This window comes from Cricetulus griseus, chromosome 5 (genome assembly GCF_003668045.3).
Source record: "Cricetulus griseus strain 17A/GY chromosome 5, alternate assembly CriGri-PICRH-1.0, whole genome shotgun sequence".
Lineage (NCBI taxonomy): Eukaryota > Metazoa > Chordata > Mammalia > Rodentia > Cricetidae > Cricetulus > Cricetulus griseus.
The window spans coordinates 100,239,133-100,263,395 of record NC_048598.1 but is presented as its reverse complement, the minus strand read 5'-3'; the positions used below and the strand labels follow the sequence as shown (position 1 = coordinate 100,263,395).

Below are 24,263 nucleotides of genomic sequence, written 5' to 3'. Positions count from 1 at the left end.
AGAACAAATAGAAAACTTGGTTTCTGAACATTACATTTTGAAAGTTTAATTTTAGCTTCTTTGCATGTGTACCTTTAACCTCCCAAAGGGTGCTATCTGTTCACTACAAGTCATTATTGTAAAGCTAATGGGATGCCAGAGAATGCAAAGTGGTTACAAAACAAGTGAAGAAAGAACATGAGTTCATTAGAGCACATAAGTTTTTACTTCCAGAGAATTTGTTATTTTCCCAAGAAGTCTTTCTTCACAAAGGCCTTGGTGCCATGTAAGAGAACAGAATGCCACTCATTGACTAGTGCTCTCTATGACATCCCTTTGGCCCACAGACCTGGACCTCCTTGGGGAATCTGCCTCACTACAGTTCTAAAGGTGGAAGGCAGCAGGAGGAAGAGCAACAATTAATCTGGGCTCACTGCCATAAAACATGGTTGCCCTTCTAAAGTTATAGTTTGCATTAATTGGGTGCTGGCCAGAATTCAGGTTCCACTTTAAGTTTTCCACGGATTATTTCAGTGAATCTAAAGAACTCTATGAAATAAATTACTTTGTGGACTCTAACCACAGTTAAAGGGAAAGTGACATTGAGTGGTGAATGAATTTTCTCAAAATGATATATGAAGTAAGACACACATTCGGATTCAAGCCTCCAGCTGTTGAATACCAAAATACCAACATTTTGATTCCTCAGTTAGTCCCTGGAAAGTTTAAAGCACTGTTGTCTCCATTATGCACACAAGAAAGAGAAAGGAAGTGATCTATGAACAAGAACATAGAGATTACTGACATGTTTGATTGAGTTGAGTCAGGGTTCCCCAGGGTTCATATTCTGGTCATGGATATAAAACTCAGATCAGGGAGCCCTCTGCCCCACCAATCTGCTAGCACTCCATTCTTACATTCCGCCGCCGCAGACTGGCCTGGAACTAGGTGAGTGAGCTCCTGCCCGCTCCCGACCCCAGACCAGAACACCCCACCACCCCCATCCCACCACCCCCTCCTGAGCCTGCCGGCTTGGGCCAGACACGCCCAGAGAGGGAGGAGCCCTCTGCCCCACCAATCTGCTAGCACCCCATTCTTACATTCCGCCGCCGCAGACTGACCTGGAACTAGGTGAGTGAGCTCCTGCCCGCTCCCGACTCCAGGCCAGAACACCCCACCACCCCCATCCCACCACCCCCTCCTGAGCCTGCCGGCTTGGGCCAGACAAGCCCAGGCAGGGAGGAGCTCCCTGTGCCCCAAATCTGGTAGCACCCCACTCTTCCATTCCGCCGAACGACCAAGAAACTAGGAACTAGCGAGGAGACCACCAGGAGCGTCGAGATCATCTAGAGTTGTGGACATCGAATTCCTAGCCCCCACACACCACTGGGCCACAAGAGGAGATAGAGAGAACCCACCCGCACCCACTAAAAGGATATGGGGAGAAGACAGAATAAGATTTCACTCAACAACACAAAGACCAACATGACACCACCAGAACCTAGGGACTCCACTCCGGCAAGAGCTGAAAAGCCCAACACAGAGCATGAAGATGAGATGGACCTCAAAAATTATCTCAGCAAGTTGATAGAGACCTTTAAAGAGGAAACAAGAAAATCCCTTAAAGAAATAGAAGAGAAAACAAACAAAAAATTAAATGAATTGGAGGAAAAGACAAACCAAAAAATTCAAGAAATAAATAAATCTCTTAAAGAATCCAAAGAAAGCCAAGAAAAAACATCCAAGCAAGTGAAGGAAGCTCTTGAAATAGTTCAAAACATGAAAGCTGAAATACACACAATAAAGAAAACACAGAATGAGACCATGTTGGAAATGGAAAGGTTGGATAAACGATCAGGAACTAAAGATGTAAGTGTATCCAACAGGATTCAAGAGATGGAAGAGAGAATCTCAGCCACTGAAGACTCGCTAGAGGATATACATTCATCCACCAAAGAGAACCTCAAGTCCAACAAAACCCTAACACAAAATATCCAGGAAATATGGGACACCGTAAAAAGGCCAAACCTAAGAATAATAGGTGTAGAAGAAGGTGAAGAAATACTGCTCAAAGGTACAGAAAACATATTCAACAAAATCATAGAAGAAAACTTCCCCAACCTACAGAAGGATATGCCTATGAAAGTACAAGAAGCTTACAGGACACCAAACAGACTGGACCACAAAAAGAAGTCCCCCGACACATAATAATCAAAACACCAAATCTACAGAATAAAGAGAAAATATTAAGAGCAGCAAAGGAAAAAGGCCAAGTAACATATAAAGGCAAACCAATCAGAATCACACCCGACTTCTCAATGGAAACTCTGAAAGCCAGAAGGTCTTGGATAGATACCCTACAAGCACTAAGGGAGCATGGATGTCAACCCAGACTACTGTACCCAGCAAAACTTTCAATCACTATAGATGGAGAAAACAAGATATTCCATGACAAAAACAGATTTAAACAATACATATCAACAAATCCAGCACTACAGAAGGCTCTGGAAGGAAAACTCCAACCCAACGAACATAACTACACTCACAAAAACACTGTCAGTAGTTAATCGAATTTCACCAAACACAAAAAGAAACAGAAGGGCAAAATCCACACGCAATGATACCACCAACAATAAATCCAAAACTAAGAAGAACCAATGAACAATGGACGTTAATATCCCTGAATGTCAATGGTCTTAACTTACCCATAAAAAGATACAGGCTAACAGAATGGATACGAAGACAGAATCCATCCTTCTGCTGTTTACAAGAAACACACCTCAAATTCAAAGACAGGCGATACCTCAGAGTAAAAGGATGGGAAAAGATTTTCCAATCAAATGGGCTCAAGAAACAAGCTGGGGTAGCAATACTAATATCTAACAAATTAGACTTTAAACTGAAAGCAATCAAAAGAGATAAAGAAGGGCATTTCATACTCATCACAGGAAAAGTCCATCAAGACGAAGTCTCAATCCTGAACATCTATGCCCCTAATACAAAAGCATCCACTTTTGTAAAAGAAACATTACTAAAGCTCAAACCACACATAAAACCACACACACTTATAGTAGGAGACTTCAACACCCCCCTTATACCACTGGACAGAACTACTAGACAGAAACTTAACAAAGAAACAAAGGATCTGAAAGAAGTTATGACACAACTGGGTTTAACAGATATCTATAGAACATTCCATCCAAACACAAAAGAATATACCTTCTTCTCAGCGCCACATGGAACCTTCTCAAAAATTGACCACATAGTTGGCAGCAAAGCAAACCTCCACAGGTACAAAAGTATTGAAATAACCCCCTGTATCTTATCAGACCACCATGCATTAAAGCTAGAATTCAACAGCAATACGAATTGCAGAAAACCTACATTTACGTGGAAAATGAATAACTCCCAATTGCACCATTCCTTGGTTGAGGAAGAAATAAAAAAAGAAATCAAAGACTTTCTAGAATTTAATGAGAATGTAGACACAACATACCCGAACTTATGGGACACCCTGAAAGCAGTGCTAAGAGGGAAGTTCATAGCACTAAGTGCTCACATGAAGAAACTGGAGGAAAGTCACATTAGAGAATTGACAGAACAACTGAAAGCTTTAGAGCAAGAGGAAGCAAACTCACCAAGGAGGAGTAGACGCCAGGAAATAATCAACCTGAGAGCCGAAATCAACAAAGTAGAAACTAGGAAAACAGTACAAAGAATCAATGAAACAAAGAGTTGGTTCTTTGAGAAGATCAACAAGATAGACAAGCCTCTAGCCAAACTAACCAAAAGGCAGAGAGAGAGCATGCTAATTAACAAAATCAGAAATGAAAAGGGAGACATAACAACGGACACTGAGGAAATCCAGAGAATCTTTAGGTCATACTTTGAAAACCTGTATTCCACAAAATTGGAAAACCTAAAGGAAATGGACAACTTTCTGGATAAATATCACTTACCAAAATTAAATCAAGATCAGATAGACAGTTTAAATCGAACTATAACCCCTAATGAGATAGAAGCAGTAATCAAAAGCCTCCCAACCAAAAAAAGCCCAGGGCCAGATGGCTTCACTGCAGAATTCTACCAGAAATTCAAACAAGAGCTAATTCCAGTACTCCTCAAACTGTTCCACACAATAGAAGCAGATGGGATATTGCCAAACTCTTTCTATGAGGCTACAATCACTTTGATACCCAAGCCTCACAAAGATATGACTAAGAAAGAGAACTACAGACCGATATCCCTCATGAACATCGATGCTAAAATACTCAATAAAATATTGGCCAACCGAATACAAGAACATATCAGAAAAATCATCCACCATGATCAAGTAGGCTTTATCCCAGGGATGCAAGGATGGTTCAACATACGAAAATCCATCAATGTAATCCACTATATAAACAAACTTAAAAAGAAAAACCACATGATCATCTCACTAGATGCTGAAAAAGCCTTTGACAAAATCCAACATCCCTTCATGATAAAGATCTTGGAGAGAACAGGAATAACAGGAACATATCTAAACATGATCAAGGCAATATATACCAAACCAATAGCCAACATCAAAGTAAATGGAGAGAAACTCAAAGCGTTTCCTCTAAAATCAGGAACAAGACAAGGCTGTCCACTCTCTCCATATCTCTTCAATATTGTACTTGAAGTTCTGGCTATAGCAATAAGACAAGAAAAGGGGATCAAAGGGATACAAATTGGAAAGGATGAAGTAAAACTTTCACTATTTGCAGACGACATGATAGTCTACATTAGTGACCCGAAAAACTCTACCAGGGAACTCCTACGGCTGATAAACACCTTCAGCAAGGTAGCAGGATACAAAATTAACTCAAAAAAATCAGTAGCCCTACTATATACAGATGATAAATCCAATGAGAAAGAAATCAGGGAAACATCACCTTTCACAATATCCACAAGCAACATAAAATACCTGGGGGTAACACTAACCAAAAAAGTGAAAGACCTGTACAATAAGAACTTTGAGACCTTAAAGAAAGAAATTAAAGAAGATACCAGAAAATGGAAAGATCTCCCATGCTCATGGATAGGTAGAATTAACATAGTAAAAATGGCAATCCTGCCAAAAGCAATCTACAGATTCAATGCAATCCCCATCAAAATCCCAACACAGTTTTTCACAGACATTGAAAGAACAATACTCAACTTTATATGGAAAAATAAAAAGCCCAGGATAGCCAAAACAACTCTTTACAATAAAGGATCTTCTGGAGGCATCACCATCCCGACTTCAAGCTCTTCTATAGAGCCATAGTTCTGAAAACAGCTTGGTATTGGCACAAAAATAGACTGATAGACCAATGGAATCGAATTGAAAACCCTGATATCGACCCACGCACCTATGGATACCTTACTTTTGACAAAGGTGCTAAATCTATACAATGGAAAAAAGACAGCATCTTCAACAAATGGTGCTGGCACAATTGGATGTGGACATGCAGAAAATTACAGATAGATCCATACCTGTCACCATGCACAAAACTTAAGTGCAAATGGATCAAAGATCTCAGCATAAATCCAACCACACTGAATCTTCTAGAAGAGAAAGTGGGAACAACCCTTGAACAAATTGGCACAGGAGACCACTTCCTGAACATTATGCCAGAAGCACAGACATTGAGGTCTGCAATTAATAAATGGGACCTACTGAAACTGAGAAGCTTCTGCAAGGCAAAGGAAACAGTCAGTAGGATAAAACGACCACCCACAGAATGGGAAAAGATCTTCACCGATCCCACATCTGACAGAGGACTGATTTCCAAAATATATAAGGAGCTCAAGAAGCTAGCCACCAAAACACCAAACAACGAAATTAAAAAGTGGGGTGCAGAACTAAATAGGGAATTCTCAACAGAGGAATCTGAAATGGCTGAAAGACACTTAAAAAAGTGCTCAAAATCATTGGCCATCAGAGAAATGCAACTCAAAACAACTCTGAGATACCATCTCACGCCTGTCAGAATGGCTAAAATAAAAAACACCAATGACAATCTATGCTGGAGAGGATGTGGAGAAAAAGGAACACTCCTCCATTGCTGGTGGGAGTGCGATCTTGTAAGACCACTCTGGAAATCAGTATGGCGGTTGCTCAGAAAAATGGGAATCAGTGTACCTCAAGATCCAGCCATTCCTCTCTTGGGTATATACCCAAATAGGGCATGTACTTACAACAAGGACATATGTTCAACCATGTTCATAGCAGCATTGTTTGTAATAGCCAGAACCTGGAAACAACCTAGATGCCCCTCTATTGAAGAATGGATTGAGAAAATGTGGTACATTTATACAATGGAGTACTACTCAGCAGAAAAAAGCAATGGAATCTTGAAATTCGCAGGCAAATGGATGGAACTAGAGGAAACCATCCTGAGTGAGGTAACCCAGTCACAAAAAGACAAGCAAGGTATGTACTCACTGATATATGAATTTTAGACATAGAACAAAAGACTACCAGTATATAATGCTCTTCACCAAAGAAACTAGGAAACATGAAGGACTCTAAGGGTTAAATGGTCCCCAGGAATGGAAATGGCATGAACTCCCGAACTAATTGGGGGCATGAGGGTGGGGGGGGAAGGAGCTGCTACAATAAGAGCAAGAGAAGAGGAGAAGAGGAGAGGAAATGGAGGGGCAGAAACATTGAGTTGGGGGAAGAATAGAGGAAAGAGAGCAAGATGAGAGAAACGATATCAGAGGGAGCCACTGTAGGCCCGAGAAGGGATCAGGAACCAGGGAGATCTCCAGAGACCTACAAGGATGACACGATCTGACAATCCAGGCAATGGTGGAGAGGATAACCTAAAAACCCTCCCCCTAAAATGAGATTGATGACTTCTCTTTATGCCATCCTAGAGCCCTCACCCAGTGGCTGATGGAAACAGAGACAGACATCCACAGATATACAATGAGCCGAAATCGGGAATTTAGTTGAAGAGAGGGAGGAATGAAGAACGAAGGGGTCTGTACTAGGATGGAGAAACCCACAGGAACTGTTGGCCTGAACAAGGGAGAGCACATCGACCCCAGATGCTGTCCAGGAGGCCTGTACAAGACTGATCCAGACCCCAGAACATAGATGTCAATAAGGAGGCCTCTGCACTCCAGGGAGCCTCTGGTAGTGGATTAGTATTTTTCCCTGGTGCAAGAAGGGACTTTGAGAGCCCATCCCATATGAAGGGTTACACTCTGGCCCTGGACACATGGGGAAGGGCCCAGGATCAGCATAGGAAGACTTGGTGGACTTTGCTGAGCTCCCGTTGAGGGCCCTACCCTGCCTGGGGAGTAGTGGGTGGATGGGGTTGGGGGGATGGGCTGGGGGTGGGGGAGAAAGTTTGGGGGTGAGGGGAGGGAGAGGGAGAAGGGACTTGAAATAAGCTTGTTCCCTATCTAGAACTAATAAAATAAAATAAAATTAAAAAAAAAAAACTCAGATCAGTCCTCTCTCCACACTCACATCATGTCAATAATTCCCAGACCAACTCAGAAAAAGAAGAACCTGCGTTCACATCCACAGAACTCACATCACAGCGGGCGAGGTAGGCCACGGTTACATTGAAAGTGCTGTTTCAGGGAGGTGGGAAGATGAGACAGGAAGACTCCCAGAAGCTTTGCTTCTGTATGTAGTGGTGACAGCTGAGACACATAATCTGAAGTGGGCTGAAAAACAAAGGGAGTCAGAGAAGTTATCATCTGATTACATGCACAACGAGCATTGACAAGTTTTCCCCACAAGAGATGTGCATCCAAACACGCAAGAGACAGAACCACTGAAACACAGCATACACAATACAATCTGTCATAAATACGTAACTGTAAAGAAGCTAACTATTGCCACAGACAGATTTAATTCAACTAGGGATGTTCATTCATAACAAATTGTCTCAGGAAGTTGGTGACTTAAGAGGGAAAAATTGCATTTCATCAATTTGGAGAATGTCATATCACATAATTTTAATCAAAACCATTTATTAATATATGTGAAATTATGTGTTTTAAAAAGCACAACCTTTCAACCTGTAGAAACCATTGCATTTACATTTGTGGATTTGATTGTTCTGGGTTCCCACCTGAATACTGTAACACTTTTATGCAGGGTGATGGAGCAAAACTACCAGCTTCTTTTGGCCATGTTATTTGCTATCGAGGAAATCAACAGGAACTCCCATCTTTTACCAAACACCTCTCTCGGAATTGAGGTTTATAATCTCCCATTTTCTGAAATGAATGTTCTCCAGACCGTGTTTAATTGGTTCACAGGTTTGAGCACCTTCAGCCCTAATTACTTCTGTGGCATAGAGAGAAAATCAGCTGCTTTGCTTATAGGAATAAGATGGAAAACATCTGAACTCATTGGGACATTACTGCATCTTTACAAATTTCCTCAGGTGAGTGAGAGTGGCGTGAATGTTGGGCAGGCAGATCTCTTTCCATACATTTTAACTGTGTGCAAAATGAGTGAGAGGTGTTCATTAATATGTATAAAAGAATTATAAAAACATATGCACATTTTTAGTTTGAAATGAAGAGAATAGAATTAACAGTGGTAGACTGAAAATTTGACACTCTTGAGTAATTTTTTGGATATTTCCAGGGAGTGATATGTGACTTTGACAACTTTTGAAGAGATTTTTTTCTCTGTCACTTCAATCTGTTTTGCAAGACTAAGATTGTTCTTCATGGCAATGCTTGTTCCATTCCTAAAAATACTGTATTCATTTTAGCTTACTTTCGGGGCTTTTGATCCTGGTCTGACTGAAGGAAGCCAGTTTCAATCTGTGTATCAGGTGGCTCCAAAGGACACATCTCTGCCACGTGGCATTGCTTCTTTGATGCTTCATTTCAGCTGGAACTGGGTGGGACTGCTCATCACAAGTGACCACACAGGTGCTCAGATTCTATCAGACATGAGAAGGGAGCTCGACAGGAATGGAGTCTGCATAGCTTTTGTGGAAACAATACCAATTTTGGGAGCGTCAGGATATTACAATTCCGTTCATACTGTGGTGCATATTCAGGAATCATCATCAAATGTGATTGTAATTTATGGAGACATTACTTCTTTATTAACTGTAATGGTAAATAAATGGGGAAAGTTCTTATCTAGGAAGGTTTGGGTCATGAACTCAAAATGGGGTGGTAGCAGGTTGCATGAATATACCATGTTAGATTCATTCCATGGGAGTTTCATTTTTTCTCCCCATCACGGGGAGATTTTGGGTTTCCCAAAATTCATGCAGGAAGCCACCCCTATAAAATACCCAGAAGACATTTATCTTCATGTATTTTGGAACATATATTTCAATTGCTCACTTTTGCCTTCTAATTGTGAAATCTTTGAAAACTGTCTGCCCAATGCCTCTTTGGAATTGTTGCCAGGGAACATTTTTGACATGGCCATGAGTGAAGAGAGTTACAATGTAACAATGCTGTGTATGCAGTCACAGTCTCCATGAGATGAGTCTCAATCAAGTACAAGTTCAAACGGAGGCAAATAAAGATAGGACTATATTCTTTCCCTGGCAGGTAATATCCTTTTTTAGTATTGTAATATCAGGAAGAAGACACCAGATATTACCGCAAATACATCCAATCTAGTTGTTTTAGATTCTTGTCTTTCTTTAATTAAACTAGAGTTAGTATATATTGTGGACATAAAATATTATGCACATCCATGTCAATGTACACAGTGAGTGGGGGTTACACTGCTGAAGTTGGAGTTTTCATTTAAGAGAATAATACTACTTTTGGTAGAAACAGCATCAGTATCTTCTCTTGTTAATAAATAAGTGAGAAAAATATAGGCTTTCTTTTTCATTTCTCACTATTGTCACATATTCCTATATGTGAATTATTGTTATGCTCTCCTAAGCATTCCAGATTGTCCAATAAACTCAAGTAACTCACGTTTCCCCCTGAAGACTCAAAGAAATTCAGAAAATTCAAGGAGTAGCTAGTTTGTATAGAAGTTGTGGTTTGTTTATTGGATAATCTTTCCTTATTTGGTAATTCTTGGGTTAATTCATTTATATCAAAATGACATTTAGAACCCAATCATAGTTACTTCCTCCTTGGTATTCCTTTGTTTGATGTTATAGATGCTTTCTGTAAAATAATATTAACAACATACATTACAGTCCAGAAGCAACTTCCTGTTTGTAGTTCTATTGTACGTCTGTGGCACCAACTTCATGACCAGATCTCACATCTCTTTTAGCTTCACTAAAGAGGATTCAAGTGAAAAATCCTGTTGGAGATCTTGTGGTTCTGGACTGGAAAAAGAAGTCAGATGTAGAGTATGACATTAACAACATTTGGAATTTCCCAACAGGTCTTTCACTGCAGGTGAAAGTGGGTACATTTTCTCCAAGAGCTCCACAGGGGCAACACTTGTCAATATTTCAATATATGATTCAGTGGCCCACAGGATTTTCAGAGGTGGGTATGGGCCTTTTTTAAAGCTTCTAGTGTACGATAATAACAAAACAATCTATCTCTGTCTGATGAGTCTTGCTTGTTAATTGGCCCCCATCAGTATATCACAACTCTCAGCATAAAAAATTTCTGATTGCTTATTCTGGTGAATGTATGTCTAATTGTCCATTTATTTTGATATTTAAATACAAGTTATGAATTAGTAATTTGTGACATCATTGTCAAAAACAGCTGACAGGATGCTTATTTTAATTTTCAGGGTCTTAGTTAATTTTTCTCAACTTGAATAAATTAGAGTCACCTGAGAAGAGTAATCTCATTTTAGGAAATATTTCCAAAATTGTGGCCTAAAGGTAAGGCATTATCCTGATAAAGGATTGATGTGGGAAGAGCCCTTAAAATGAAAGTGGTTGCAGGTGGCTTTTAGTTGTTTAAGAAACAAATCTGAGATAGCCATGATGAACACACCAGTAAGCAGGAACGCTACATTTTCTCTATTTTAATTCCTATCTCCAGCTATCTGTTTTTATCTCCTTACTTACATTTAGGATAAATGGTAGGGTAGAAGTGAAAGATGAAATAAGCCTTCAGGCAACAATTTGCTATTGACATGTTGTTTCATCACAATAATGAAAACTGTAAACAAGAGAACAAGCTTAGTATGTTACTTTTTGGTTTTATTTTATTTATTTTATTAGTTCAAGTTAGGGAACAAGCTTGTTTCACATGTAAGTCCCTTCTCCCTCTCCATTATCCCTCCTCCCCCATCCCCACACCCCCCAACCCCATCCACCCACCACTCCCCAGGCAGGGTAGGTCCCTCAACGGGGCTCTGCAAAATCCGCCAAATCTTCCTGTGCTGGGCCTGGGCCCTTCCCCATGTGTCCAGGGCCAGAGTGTAACCCTTCACGTGGGATGGGCTCTCAAAGTCCCTTCTTATACCAGGGAAATATTCTAATCCACTACCAGAGGCTTCCCTAGAGTGCAGAGGCCTTTTTATTGACATCCATGTTCAGGGGTCTGGATCAGTCTTGTACTGGCCTCCCAGACAGCATCTGGGGGTCGATGTGCTCTCCCTTGTTCAGGCCAACTGTTTCTGTGGGTTTCTCCAACCTGGTCCGACTCCTTCAATCTTCATTCCTGCCTCTCTTCAACTAAATTCCAGATTTCAGCCCAGTGTATATCTGTGGATGTCTGTCTCTGCTCCACCAGCCACTGGATGAGGGCTCTAGGATGGCATAAAGAGTAGTCATCAATCTCATTTTAGGGGAAGGGCTTTTAGGTTATCCTCTCAACCTTTGCCTGGATTGTCAGATCATGTCATCCTTGTAGGTCTCTGGAGATCTTCCTAGTTCCAGATCTCTTCTTGGACCTATAGTGGCTCCCTCTGATATGGTATCTCTCATCCTGCTCTCTCTCCTCTATTCTTCCCCCAACTCAATATTTCTGCTCCTCCATTTCGTCTTCTCTACTCCTCTTCTCCTGCTCTTATTGTCGCAGCTCCTTCTCCCCTACCCTCATGCTCCCAATTAGCTCAGGAGTTCATGCCACTTCCCATTTCTGGGGACCATTTATCCCTTAGAGTGCTACATGTTTCCTAGTTTCTTTGGTGAAGAGGATTATAGGCTGGTAATCGTTTGCTCTATGTCTAAAATTCATATATGAGTGAGTACATACCATATTTGTCTTTTTGTAACTGGGTTACCTCACTCAGGATGGTTTCTTCTAGTTCCATCCATTTGCCTGCGAATTTCAAGATTCCATTGCTTTTTTCTGCTGAGTAGTACTCCATTGTACAAATGTACCACATTTTCTCAATGCATTTTACAGTTGAGGGGCATCTAGGTTGCTTCTCGTTTCTGGCTATTACAAACAATGCTGCTGTGAACATGGTCGAACATATGTCCTTGTTGTATGAACATGCACTATTTGGGTATATACCCAAGAGAGGAATGGCTGGATCTTGAGGTAGACTGATTCCCATTTTTCTGAGCAACCGCCATACTGATTTCCAGAGTGGTCTTACAAGTTTGCACTCCCACCAGCAATGGAGGAGTGTTCCTTTTTCTCCACATGTCTCCAGCATAGATTGTCATTGGTATTTTTGATTTTAGCCATTCTGACAGGTGTGAGGTGGTATCTCAGAGTTGTTTTGAGTTGCATTTCTCTGATGGCCAATGATTTTGAGCACTTTGTTAAGTGTCTTTCAGCCATTTCAGATTCCTCTGTTGAGAATTCTCTATTTAGAGCCACTTTTAATTTCATTGTTTGGTGTTTTGATTGCTAGCTTCTTGAGCTCCTTGTATATTTTGGAAATCAGCCCTCTGTCAGATGTGGAGTCGGTGAAGATCTTTTCCCATTCTGTGGGTGGTCGTTTTGTCCTACTGACTGTGACCTTTGCCTTGCAGAAGTTTCTCAGTTTCAGGAGGTCCCATTTATCAATTGCAGGCCTCAATGTCTGTGTTGCTGGCATAATGTTCAGGAAGTGGTCTCCTGTGCCAATTTGTTCAAGGGTAATTCCCATTTTCTCTTCTAGAAGATTCAGTGTGGCTAGACTTATGGTGAGATCTTTGATCCATTTGCACTTAAGTTTTGTGCATGGTGACAGGTATGGATCTATCTGCAATCTTCTGCATGTCCGAGGCCAATTGTGGCAGCACCATTTGTTGAAGATGCTTTTTTTCCATTGTATAGATTTAGCAGCTTTGTCAAAAATAAGGTGTTTGTAGATGCGTGGGTTAATATCAGGGTTTTCAATTCGATTCCATTTGTCTATCTGTCTATCTTTTGTGCCAATACCAAGCTGTATTCAGAACTATGGCTCTATAGTAGAGCTTGAAGTTGGGGATGGTGATGCCTCCAGAAGATCCTTTTGCTGACCACTCCCCTTCACTGCATCTGTACTCCAGGAGTTAGGCTCACTTCTTAGCTGTGGGTCTCTGCTTCTGCTTCCTTCAGCTACTGGATGAAGATTCTATGATGGCATTTAAGATAGTCATCAATGCCTTTATAGTGGAAGGGCATTTAAGGTATTCTCTTCACTATTGCTTAGATTCTTAGTTGTGTTCATCTTTGTGGATTCCTGGATATTTTCCTAGGGCCAGATTTCTTGTTAAGCCCATATCAGCTCCCTATATCAAAATATCTTTCTATGCTTTCCTTTTCTGTTCTTCCCCCAACTTGACCTTCCTGACCCCTCATGTTCTCCTTCCTTCTACCCTCTTATCTCTCATATCCTTCCCCTACCCCCATGCTCCCAAGTTACTCAGGAGATCGTTTCCCTTTCCCTTTCTCAGGGGACCATGTATGTGTCTCTTAGGATCCTCCTTGTTGCCTAGTTGCTCTGGCAGTGTGGATCGTATCAAGTTTCCATATATTCAAATTTCAACCCCACTTATGATTTATCAAATGGTATCTTTTCAGGCTACAGTCATAGTGCCCTCACAGCCTTGATTCATCCAGGAGATCAGGAAGCTTTGCTTCACTTTTACAGTAGCACATTTTGCTGTGCTGCAATCAGCAGGTTCTAAATTGACTTAATCACAAGATTTTACTGACAGGCCTTTTGAAACAATATGTATTCCTGTCAATCAATGTACTACAAGGTCAACATAAGGTCTTTTGAACAGTTTGAAATATGAAGACAGTAAGATACTTAGTGGATGCAATAGAAAAAGGAATCCATATTTAGTATAGTATTTCAAAAACATTCATATTCATCCACTGGGAATTAATGATTTAAAAATTCAACATTTGCTCATCTACTAATCGAGTTGAGGCTACTATATGATATTTTTATTATGAGTGCAGGACCACTGGTAATGTTCTTTGAGCTTAAAGAACATTAATATTAAAGAATATTGATATTGCTCAATAACTTTCAATTTCCAAACATCAGTAGTGCATGAACAATCTCATTGGAGGTATTATTTGGATTATAAAGATAAATATGGACCAATATCTTATGGTGGCTATTTGAAATGAGAAAATCTGGCATAGGTTTCAATGTTTCTGGAGTGAATATTCCATGATCTGGGGCACATGTCTGAGATAACCCCAAAGGACACATAAGTGGAAGAGAATTATTTGTGTGCAATCTTGGTTAACATTGGGGAAGCTTATGACAAAATAAGTTTAGCAAACATAAGAAAGTCACAATGTAACTGTAATCAGAATATTTTAGAGTAAGCACAGATATAATCCTCTAGGAATAGGAAAGGAAACCCAGGGGGATTTGCTATCATACTACTTCATGTGAAATAGCAGGCTATTTGGAGATTTTTTTCAGTATTTTGTATGACATATTTTTTACATTTAATAATTACTTAGAGCCGGGCGTTGGTGGCGCACGCCTTTAATCCCAGCACTTGGGAGGCAGAGGCAGGTGGATCTCTGTGAGTTCGAGACCAGCCTGGACTACAAGAGCTAGTTCTAGGACAGCCTCCAAAGCTACAGAGAAACCCTGTCTCGCAAAACCAAAATAAAATATAATTACTTAGGGCTAAAATACCACATTTCTGAAATGAAATGGATGCCTTTTCCGTTTTTTATCTATGAATGTCCACTACTTGACATTTGGAAAAATATAGACTTAGGTTTTTCTGTGGAACATATTGGAACTGCACATAGTGACTACCTAACTGTCACTTGGCTATAGTGGCTTTACACAGATATGAAGTCATAGAAAGTTCATGTATGTGTTTGAAGTGCATATAGAACTAGCACATCACATGGCACATTAAAAGTTACATGGATCCAGAGTAAGTTCTAGGCTCTACAGGGATGTTTAAGTTTGGAGGCAACGGAGGGAATAAAGAACTGGTTAAATTATATAAAAATCTCACTTTAAAAGAATTGTATTATTTGGTGTTTTTGCGACTAATTTCTTGAGTTCTTTGTGAATTTTGGAAATCAGCCCCCTGTCAGATGTGAGGTTGGGGAAGATCTTTTCCCATTTTGTGGGCTGCCATTTTTTCTTATTGATGGTGCCCTTTGCCTTACAGAAGCTTCTCAGCTTCAGGAGGTCCCATTTATTAATATTATTATTGTAGATCTCAGTGTCTGTGCTACTGGTGTTATGTTCAGGAAGTGGTCTCCTGTACCAATTCATTCCAGGGTACTTTCCACTTTCTCTTCTAAGAGGTTCAGTGTGGCTGGATTTATGTTGAGGTCATTGATCCATTTGGACTTAAATTTTGTGCATGGAGATAGCTACTGATCTATCTGTGATCTTCTACATGCCAGCTTCCAGTTATGCCAGCACCATTTGTTGAAGATGCTTTCTGTTTTCCATTGTATAGTTTTAGCTTCTTTGTCAAAAATCAGGTGTTTGTAGGTGTGTGGGTTAATATCAGGGTTTTCAATTTGATTCCATTGGTCAACCTGTCTGTTTTTGTGCCAGTACCAAAGCATTTTCAGTACAATAGCTCTGTAATAGAGCTTGAAGTCCGGGATGGTGTTGCCTCTGGAAGATCCTTTATCATACAGGGTTATTTTGGCTATCCTGGGTCTTTTATTTTCCTTTTTAAAAAATTTACATTCTTTAACTACTACTCATATTTTCATATCCATCCCCTCCATTCCCTCTCCCTCCCATGTTCCCCTTCTAATACCCCCCACAACCCACCACCAACTCCTTCCCAGTGATCATGAGGCCCTCCACCAAGGATCTTCAAAGTCTGTCATATTGTTTGGGGGGAGGGCCTAGACCCTCCTTCCTGAATCTAGGCTGCAATATTATCCCTCCATAGGGAATGGGCTTGTGAAGTACATTTGTGCTCAAGGGATAAAGACTGGCTCCACCATTAGAGGTCCCATAGACTGTCTTGGCCTCTTATCTGGTACCCACATTTAGAGGGTTTGGTTTGGTCCAATGCTTTTCCCCCAGCTTTATGACTAGGGTCTCCATTCTATCAGTAGGTCAGGTCCACTGTTTCTGCAGGTGTCTCCAGCCCCATCTTGGCTCCTTTGCTCATCCCTACTCCTTCTCCACAACTGAATTCCAGTAGTATGTTTCAGTGCTTTGCTCTGGGTGACTGTTTCTGCTTCAAACAGCAACTGGATGAAAGTTCTCCTTCCTCTCCCTGTCCCCGGGCACCAAATTGGTCAGAGGTTCTTGTCCCCATCCTCTTCTTCGAAGGACTATGCAATCTTTTCTTGCGGTCCTCTTTGTTTCCTAGCTCTTCTGGCAGGGTGGATTGTAGTCTAGTGATCCTTTGCTCTATGTCTAAGAATCAAAGATGAGTGAGTACACATCCTGTTTATCTTTTTGTGATCGGGTTACCTCACTCATGATGGTTTCTTCTAGTTCCATCCATTTGCCTGTGAATTTCAGTATTACACTGTTTTTTTTTTTTGGCTGAGTAGTATTCCATTGTGTATTTTCTCATGGGAATCAGTTTACCATAAGATCCAGCAATTCCACACCAAAATCCAGCAATTCAACGATGTTCATAGCAGCACTATTTGTAATAGCCAGAAACTAGAAGCAGCCTTTATGCTCCTGAACCAAAGAATGGATAGAGAAAATGTGGTACATTTACACAATGAAGTACTAATCAGCAGAAAAAAATAATGGAATCTTGATATTTGCAGGAAAATGGATGGAACGCGAAGAAATCATTCTGAGCAAGGTAACCCATTCACAAAAAGACAAACATGATATGTACTCACTCATATGTGGATTTTAGACATAGAGTAAGGGATTACCAGCCTACAATCCACACTGCCAGAGAAACCTGTAAACAAGGAGGACCCTAAACGAGTCAAACTTTGTCCCCTGCAGAAGGGGAAAGGGTCACGATCCCTTGAGCAAATTGAGAGCATGGGAAGTAGAGGGAGGGAGCTACGAGACTGAGAAGGGAAGAAGAGGAAGGATGCAGAGGTCATGAGGGAGCAGAAAGGTTGAGTCAGGTGTAGATTAGAAGAAAGGATATGTGATAGGTAGAGTTTTAGTTGGGGGTTGATGGAGGAGGAGGGAGGGAGAAGGGAACTGGGATTGTCATGTAATTCAATCTTGTTTGTAATTCAAATAAAAAAATTAAAAAAATATACCACATTTTCTCTTTCCATTCTTCAGTTGAGGGGCATCTAGGTTGTTTCCACATTCTGGCTATTACCAAAAATGCTGCTGTGAACATAGTTGAGCAAATGTCCTTATTGTGTGACTGTGCATTCTCTGGGTATATGCCCAAGAGAGGAATTGCTGCGTTTTGAGGTAGACTGATTCCCATTTTCCTGAGAAACCGCCATACTGATTTCCAAAGTGGTTGTACAAGTTTGTACTCCTGCCAGCAATAGAGGAGAGTTCCTCTTTCTCCACATCCTCTCCAGCATAGATTGCCATTGGTGTTATTAATTTTAGCCATTCTGACAGGAGTAAGATGGTATCTCAGAGTGTTTTTGAGTTGCATTTCCCTGATGGCTAAGGATATTGAGCACTTTTTCAAGTGTCTTTCAGCCATTTTGGATTTCTCTATTGAGAATTCTCTATTTAATTCTGCACTCCAACTTTTAATTGCATTATTCGGTATTTTGATGGCTAGCTTCTTGAGTTCATTGTATATTTTGGTGATCAGCCCTCTGTAAGATGTGGGGTTGGTGAATATCTTTTCCCATTCTGTGGGCTGGCATTTTGTCTCACTAACTGTGTCCTTTGCTTTACAGAATTTTCAGGAGGTCCCATTTATTAATTGTGGATCTCAATGTTTGTGCTCCTGGGGTTATGTTCACAAAGCAGGCTCCTGTACCAATTTGTTCCTTGGTGGCACCTACCTTGTCTTCTAGAAGGTTCAGTGTGGCTGAATTTATGTTGAGGTCCTTGATCCATTTGGAGTTAAGTTTAGTGCATGGAGATAGATATGGATCTAACTGCAATCTTCTACATGTTATGCCAACACCATTTGTTGAAGATGCTTTCTTTTTTCCATTGTATAGATTTAACTTCTTTGTCAAAAATCAGGTGTTCAGAGGTGTGTGGATTAATATCAGGGTTTTCAATTCACTTCCCTTGGTCAACCTGTCTATTTTTGTGCCAATACCAAGCTGTTTTCAGTACTATGGCTCTATGATAGAGCTTGAAGTCAGGGATGGTGATGTCTCTGGACATCTCTTTATTGTACAGGTTGTTTAGGCTATCCTGGATTTTTTGTTTTTCCATATGAAGTTGAGTATTGTTCTTCCAAGGTCTGTGAAGAACTGTGCTGGGATTTTGAATGGGATTGTTTTGAATCTGTAGATTACTTTTGACAAGATTGCCATTTTTACTATGTTGATCCTACCTATCCTAGAGCATGGAAGATCCTTCCATTTTCTGGTATATTCTTTACATTCTTTCTTTAAAGACTCAAAGTTCTTTTTAAATTTTTATTCTTTAATTACTACTCATATTTACATATCCATCCCCCATTCCCTTGCCCTCCCATTTTCCCATGTTCCCCCCAACACCCCGCCAACCCATCCCCAACTCCTCCCCAGGGATAGTGAGGCCTCATACCAGGGACCTTCAAAGTCTGTCAAATTGTTTGGGGTAGGGCCTAGGCCCTTATTGCTTTATCTGGGCTATAATAGTATCCCTCCATGAGGAATGGGTTCCCAAAGTCCATTGTGCTCTAGGGATAAAGACTGGCTCCACCATTAGAGGTCTCATAGGCTGTCTTGGCCACCTAGTGGCACCCACATTCAGAGGGCTTGGTTTGGCCTAATGGTATTTCCCCAGCTTTATGACTAGGGTCTCCATTCTATCAGTAGGTCAGGTCCACTGTTTCTGCAGGTCTCTCCATCCCTGTCTTAGCTCTTTTGCTCATCCCTCCTTCCTCTCCTTTACTGAATAACAGCAGTGTAGTTCAATGCTTAGCTGTGGGTGTCTGTTTCTGCTTTGAACAGCAACATGATGAAGGCTCTCCCTCCTCTCCCTGCCCCTGGGCTCCCACTTTGCTCAGGGGCTCTTGCCCCATCCCCTTCACGGAGGGACTGTGCAATCTTCTCTTGGGGTCCTCCTTGTTTCCTAGCTCCTCTGATAGTGTGGATTGTAGACTAGTGATCTTCTGCTGTATGTCTAAAAATTAAAAATGAGTGAGTACATACCATGTATATCTTTTTGTGACTGGGTTACCTCACTCATGATGGTTTCTTCTAGTTCCATCCATTTGCCTGTGAATTTCAAGATTCTATTGTTTGTTTCTGCTGAGTAGTTCTCTATTGTGTAAATGTAACACAATTTCTCTATCCATTCAGTTGGGGGGGCATCTAGGATGCTTCCAGGTTTTGGCTATTACAAATAATGCTGCTGTGAACATAGTTGAACATGTGTCCTTATTGTATGAGCAAATAAAAACTTTTAATAGGAAATAATAATAAGAAATTAAAAATGCCCTATACCCTTAAAAGTCCATAAATGATTATCATCATTCCAACAAATCTCCCAAATATTCTTCTTTGCTTAGTGCATATGCATGCATGTGCATTGTGGGAAGGGGTGACTTCCTTCTCTCTGTTTGCTTTTTGTAGTCCACTGAATAAGCAGCTCCTCTCAGGAGAACACAGACTACAAGATATACCTACTGATGCATTAGTGGCATAACTATTATGGGGGTAACCAATCACTTTTGCTTAGCTTTGAAGCTGGCTCCATAAGGGGGAATTCACCTTTGGTACAGTAAATTCAACCTGGTCAAAAGTTGGGGAGTCTACTTGCCCTCAAGCAAGCAAAAAGAAAAGAGCAAAAGAAAGAAAACACAGATCACCCTGATAAGGAAAAGCTTTATGAAAAATGGAGCATGTCTGTCAACTAGGTGAGCACAGGTTTCCTGTGTCAAATAAAATTATTATTTGGGCATATGCCAGTTAATACACATTTACTATTTCTAAATTTGTGAGATAAAATATCTACTTGGACCTTCATCCCAGTTTCTTCCTATGATGGCAGCCCCATGGCAGAATTCTCCCAGAAATTACTTCTTCTCACTTTATTGAAGCGGTCAACATAAGTTACAAGGTCAGTTCACACCACAGTCTGTCATGACCCAGCATGTCTCAACCTTAACCCATGAGGTTCTGCCTGAGTGGGGGTGTGTTCCCAGCTCTCTGGAGGCAGATTCAGGTGGATGTCTGTGAGTTTAAGGCCAGCTTGGTCTACAAAATGAGACAACCTCCAAAGCAATACAGAGAAACCCTGTCTTGAAAAACCAAAAAAAATTCTAGGAATCTTTGATTTCATTTTTTATTTCTCTCTGACCCAGAAATGGTTCAATTGCACATTATTCAATTTCCATGAGTTTGTAGGATTTCTGCAATTTGTGTTGTTGTTGAATTCTAACTTTAAAGCATGGTGGTCTGATGAGATACACGTTTTTTTTTTCACTTTTTTGTATCTGTGTAGGTTTGGTATGTTGCCTAGTAGGTGGTCAATTTTAGAGAAGGTTCCATGTGGCGCTGAGAAGAAGGTATATTCTTTTGTGTTTGAATGGAATGTTATATAGATATCTGTTAAACCCAATTGGGTCATAACATCTGTTAGGTCTTTTGTTTCTTTGTTAAGTTTCTGTCTGGTGGTCTTATTGTGGTGAGAGCTGGGTGGTGAAGTCTCCTACTCTAAGTGTGTGAGGTTTTTTTTGATTCATTAAAATAATTTTATTTTTGTGTGTCACTACAACATGAGGAAATTTTTAATGTGTTCCAGCCTTAGTAAGGTAGAAAAATCACTGTTCCAGGGGTTTATTCAGAAGAATCCAAATTGCAATGCTAGTGAAGACACAGGTCCTAATCCTGTGGAAACATACCAACCATAATGTATGTCAAGACATACAGGTGGAGACAATATTCCTATATCAGAAAGAGCTTTTCAGGACCGAAAAATGAACTCATTTTAAGCTGGTCACATTTTTCTTCCACAAATGTCTGTAATCATAAGAATATATAAAATCTCCGAGGGCAGTTTATTGAAGAACTGGTTTTCAACATATAGTGTGTGTGAGGTTTTATGTGTGATTTGAGCTTTAGTAATGATTCTTTTACAAATGTGGGTGCCTTTGTATTTGGGTCATAGATGTTCAGGATTGAGACTTCATCCTGTGATGAGTATGAAATGACCTTCTTCATCTCTTTTGATTGATTTTAGTTTGAAGTCTAGTTTGTTAGAATTAGGGTTGCTATACCAGCTTGTTTCTTGGGTCCATTTGATTGGAAAATTTTTCCCAATCCTTTATTCTGAGGTCTATAACATTGAGACGTCTTTCTTGTATCCAGCAGAAGGATGGATTCTGTCTTTGTATCCATTCTGTTAGCCTGTATCTTTTTATAGGCAAGTTAAGACCATTGACTTTGGGGGATTGTTGGTTCTTGTTTGTTTTGGGGTTGTTGTTGGTGGTGTTATTGTGTGTGGATTTCCCCACATTTTGTTTGGTAACATGGAATTATCTATTTCCTATGGTTTTTTGAGCATAGTTACCTTCATTACGTTGGAGTTTTCTTTCCAGTAATTTCTGTAGGCCTGATTTGTGGATGTGTATTGCTTAAATCTGGTTTTGTCATGGAATGTTTTGATTTCTCCATCTATAGTGATTGAAAGCTTTTCTGGATACAGTAGTCTAAGCTGGCATCCATGTTTCCTTAGCGTTTGTAGAACATATATCCAGGATCTTCTGGCTTTCAAAGTTTCCATTGAGAAGTCGTGTGTAATTTGTATAGGTCTGCCTTTGCATATTATTTGGCCTTTTTCTTTAGCTGCTGTTAATATTTTTCTTTATTTTGTAAGTTTAGCATTTTGATCATTTTGTGGTGAGGGGCATTCTTTTTTGAGGTCCAATCTATTTGGTGTTCCGTAAGCTTTCTTGTGCTTTCATAGGCTATCCTTCTTTAGGTTGGGGAAGTTTTCTTTATGATTTTGTTGAATATGTTTTCTGTACCTTTGAGCTGAATTTCTTCACCTTCTTCTATTCCTATGATTCTTAGGTTTGGTCTCTGCATGGTGACCCATATTTCTTGGTTATTTTTGTGTTAGGGACTTGTTGGAATTGAGATTTTCTTTGCTCGATGAGTGTATATCCTGTAATGAGTCTTCAACACTTGAGATTATGTCTTCCATCTCATGTATTGGTTATGCGTACCTGAACAGAGGTTCCTGATCATTTACCCAGGTTTTCTATTTCCAGCATACCCTCATTCTGTGTTTTCTTCATTGGTTCTAATTGTGCTTTCAAACTCTTAACTGTTTGAATTGTTTCCTTCACTTGTTTGGTTGTTTTTTCTTGGCTTTCTTTAGATTCTTTAAGAGATTTGTTTATTTCTTGAATTTTTTTGTTTGTCTTTTCCTCCATTTCATGCAATTTTTTGCTTGTTATTTCTTCTATTTCTTTAAGGAATTTTCTTGTTTCCTCTTTAATGGTGTTTATCATCTTCATCAGATAATTTTTAAGGTGCATCTCTTCTTCATCCTCTGCATTGGGCTTTTCAGTTCTTGCTGGTGTGGAGTCCCTAGATTCTGGTGGTGTCATATTAGTCTTTCTGTGTTCTTAATCTGTCATCTTCCCATCCCTTCTTCCAGTCAGCACGTGGGGAGGGCTCAGGCTCAGGCACCAGGCTCAGGCTCAGGAAACAGCCATAGGGCAGAGGGTGGAGGGAGGATAAGAGTGAGGAGTGTCTGGACTCAGGGTGGTCCTTCTGGTCTGGGCAGGTCCACTCTTGTCCAGGGCCCTCAGGCAACAAGCAGGGATTGATAGGGGGTTGGGGACAGAACATTGCCTGATTCACCTCAGGCTCATTGGGCAGCTAGAGTGCAGAAGGCAGAGGATGGACAAGGGTGAGGAGTGAGACTTCTTTTCCTATATAAAGCTGAGTATTATTCTCTCAAGGTTTGTGAAGAATTGTGTATTTTGATGGGGATTGCATTGAATATGTACATTGATTTTGGCAAGATTGCCATTTTTACTATGTTGATCCTACCTATCCAAGAGCATTTGAAGGAATCACCAAAACACCAAATAATCCAATTAAAAAGTGGGGTACAGAACTTAATAGAGGCTTCTCAATAGAGGAATCTAAAAAGGCTGAAAGATACTTAAGAACGTGCTCAATATCCTTAGCCATCAGGGAAATGCAAATCAAAACAACTCTGAGATACCACCTTACTCCTGTCAGAATGGCTACAATCAAAAACATCAATGACAGTTTATGCTGGAGAGGATTGCAGAAAGGGGAACACTCCTCCACTCATGGTGAGAGTGCAAACTTGTACAGCCAAGTTGGAAACAGTATGGCAGCAAAATGGGAATAGTCTACCTCAAGATCCAGCAATTCCCTCTTAGGCATATACACAAAGGATGCACATTCATGTAGCATGGACATGTGTTCAACTATGTTCATAGGAGCATTATTTGTAATAGCCAGAACCTGGAAGCAAGCTAGATGCCCCTCAATTGAAGAATGGATACAGAAAATGTGGTATATTCATGCAATGGAGTAATACTCAGCAGTAAATAAAAACAATGGAATATTGAAATTTCAAAAAATGGATGGAAATATAAGAGACCATTCTGAGTGAGGTACCCCAGTCACAAGAAGAAAAACATGAGCCTTCATCTAGTACCTGATGGAAGCAGAAGCAGAGACCCACAGCTAAGCAATGAGCTGAACTCCTGGAATCCAGTTGTAGAGAGGGAGGAGTGATGAGCAATGGCTGTGGAAAACCATAGATTTAGTTGGAGCTCATGGTCCCCCAGACTGACAGCTGGGAAACCAGCATAGGACTGAACCATGCACCCTGAATGTGCATGTCATTTAGGAGGCCTGGGCAGTCTATGGGGTCACTAGTAGTGGAACAG

General features: G+C 40.4%; 1 pseudogene; it reads left to right on the top strand.

The window, feature by feature from the left end:
- LOC100774002 overlaps positions 1–24,263 on the top strand; it is a 38,174-nt pseudogene that overhangs the window by 4,484 nt on the left and 9,427 nt on the right.